Source organism: Pteropus vampyrus, unplaced genomic scaffold (assembly GCF_000151845.1).
Source record: "Pteropus vampyrus isolate Shadow unplaced genomic scaffold, Pvam_2.0 Scaffold238, whole genome shotgun sequence".
Classification (NCBI taxonomy): domain Eukaryota; kingdom Metazoa; phylum Chordata; class Mammalia; order Chiroptera; family Pteropodidae; genus Pteropus; species Pteropus vampyrus.
The window spans coordinates 1,313,979-1,317,040 of record NW_011889019.1 but is presented as its reverse complement, the minus strand read 5'-3'; the positions used below and the strand labels follow the sequence as shown (position 1 = coordinate 1,317,040).

Below are 3,062 nucleotides of genomic sequence, written 5' to 3'. Positions count from 1 at the left end.
GAAGTGCTAGCAGATGCCATTGTTCCTTTTTTCCGCCCTCTCCCATACCAGCATGCGAACACAGGTGGCTGCCATATCTGAGTCTCCATCAACCTGGCTAACACAGTTTGCCTCACCCAAATAATTCCCTGAGGCCCTGTCTCACTCAACTTTGGGGTCCACCCAAGTTGTTTCTAGTGGCTTTTCCATACAAATGGCCTGTCTTGGCTCATGCTATGGACTTCCCTAAAATCTCTCAAAGGTTCACAAACCCCAAATAAACCTCATCTGGCCTTGGCATGCCCTGTACCTCTTGCTGAGCAGCCCTAGCCTGGCACTAGCAGCAGCTGGCCTCAGTGGTTTGGCCTCTCAAGATACTTCTAAGCTCAGCACACATGGAAGACATCTGCAGATTGCTTGCTGACTCTTGCCAGGTGGCCCTGGGCAGGGCACAGGCTATGGCTGAATTTGACTTTTGGTGGAGCCCCTCCCAGGAAGTCCCAGGGCCAGCATGTCCAGTGGCCAGCTTCAGACCAAGCTGGAGCACCACATAGGGCTGCATCCAAGGACGACACACTCAAAGGGCAGACTGGGCAGACACCAGAGTCCTGCTAAAGTGAATCCTGCTCCATAAGGTCAGTCCCTCACTGGCCAGTCCTCATAACCAATCAGCCTAAAGGTCAGTCCTGCCACTGATGTGCAGACAGCAACCAAGGCTTAACTACAACAGGAGGGTACACTTGGCTCAGGTGACCAGGAGAACTGCACCATAGGGCCCCACAGGACACTTATTCCATAAGGCCACTCTACTAAGGCCAGGAGACATAACAGCCCTATATAATACATAGAAACAAATACAGGAAGGATGTCAAAATGGGGAGACGAAGAAACATGTTCCAACTGAAAGAATAGAACAAAGCTCTAGAAAAAGAACTAAACAAAATGAAGACAAGCAATCTACTAGATGCAGCATTCAAAAACTGGTTTTAAGGATGCTCAATGAACTTAGGGGAGGTGTAGATGAACTCAGTGAGAACTTGAACAAAGAGATAGAAAACATAAAAATGGAGATAGAAAATAAAAAGAACCATTCAGAAATGAGAAATACAATAACTGAAACAAAGAATACGTTAGAGGGAATCAATAGTATCTTAGATGGAACAGAGGACTGAATCAGCAATTTAGAAGATAAGGTAGCAGAAAACACCCAGTCAGAACAGCACAAGGAAGAAGAATCCAACAACCCCAGCAGCAGCATGACAAGTAACGACCCTGCGAATGTGCCATCCAGCTTGGCCCTCCTGCCCCTCTCTGCTGTCACCTCCTTCCTGCACTTGCAGCCATCCCATTCACATGTCCTCCTGCACCATGTCAGTGGCCAGGCTCAAGAAACAATTACATAAAGCCACTCAGAAAATGAGTGAGAAAGTTAGAGGAGCTGAAAGAACCAAGCTAGGTGATGACTTCAAGGAAATGAAGAGGGAAGTGGATGTCACTAGCAAGGCTATGATGGAAATAATGACTAAAACCATTGAACCAAATCCTACTTCCAGAGCTAAACTGAGCATGATCAGCACCATGTCAAAAAGCCATGGCCAGGAGAAAGGGCCAGGCAATTCTCAGGATGAAGCACTGCTCACAGAGGCCATGCTCACAGAGTTTGGAAATGATTGCAGCTTTGGCCCATTACTTGGCAAGGTGGGAGAGGCCATGCAGGAGCTCTCAGAGGTGAAAGACTCTTGGATATGGAAGTGAAGTAGAACTTTGTTGAGGTTTTCAGGATCTTCATGACAAGGATCCAAGGGAAATTCAGCATCATCTAAAGAAGTTGGAGAGTCGACACTTGGACTTGAATTATAAGAAGAAACAACAAGGCTAGATTCTAGACGAAGAGCTCTGTCAAGCTCTGGAGAAATTTGATGACTCTAAAGAAATTACTGAGTAAAGCATGTTCAATCTCTTGGAGATGGATTTTGAACACGTGAGCCAGCTCTCTGCTCTTGTTCAAGCCCAGCTAGAGTACCAAAAGCAGGCAGTCCAGATTCTGCAGCAAGTAACCTTCATATTGGAAGAAAGAATAAGCCTCATCTTAGTCTAGAAGGGAATATCAGCCTAAACAGCCTAAAGCCTGGAGTTTCCAGCTGGAGAGAGTACTCAGCCCAAAGGTGGCCTCCCCACACAGGTACTCCCAAACTTTCAGGTGCCCCAATGGATCAACCCTGCTGCCAAGCTCTGTATGACTTTGAACCTGAAAATGAAGGGGAATTGGGCTTTAAAGAGGGTGATGTCATTACATTCACTAACCAGATTGGTGAGAAGTGGTATGAGGAGTGCTTCATGTCCAGTCAGGCTTCTTCCCCATCAATTATGTGGAAATTCTGGTTGTCCTGCCCCATTAGTATGTTATGCTGGCTGGCTTACCTCCTCTTGACCCAGATAGTTAAGTTTAACCACTGTTTTGGTAATGCTGCTTACAACACATTCCAAGTGCAGGCTGCAGTTGTCCAAGTCATCAAGCCCCACTGGGTAACTTTGGTTGATTTGTGTGATCCCACAAGAGTCATGGTGATGGATGGTACCTTCTCAGCCTGGTGAACATGGCATGTGCTTTTTAAATACCATCTGAGACCAGCCAGTAGTCAGAGAACTACTGTTCATACAGTTCTCAGGAGGCTGTGGCTTCTTAGAATAATGACCATGAGCTACATCACAGATAAACCATCCTACTGAAGATATTATGAATCATCCAGGGGTCATCTCCAGGTCTCAGGTTCTCCATTTAAATAGGAGAACATTTTTGCTTTCATATTGTCCCCTCCCAAATATGTGAGTCATAGAATTGTGGTAGAAAGACTTCCTCACCAATAAATTAGCTCCTGTTCTGAATTAGTCCCCTGATGTTATCAGTAGAAAAGTGTTGTGTGTAGAAGCAAAGCCTTCTCTGAAAACATTCACCTTTGTTTCTCCCACTTATGCCTGTTTCTGAGGTACAGCCAGTTTTCCTCGCTCTCTGCTGTTAAAGCCAAAGAAGGGCTCCTATTTTATTTCCAAGTAAGACCAGTAACAATCAGCATACTATAGGA

The 3,062-nt window shown here is 45.7% G+C and overlaps 1 pseudogene; it reads left to right on the top strand.

The window, feature by feature from the left end:
* The first annotated feature begins 1,347 nt into the window (after positions 1–1,347).
* LOC105301370 lies at positions 1,348–2,378 on the top strand (annotated as a pseudogene).
* Positions 2,379–3,062: the final 684 nt, after the last annotated feature.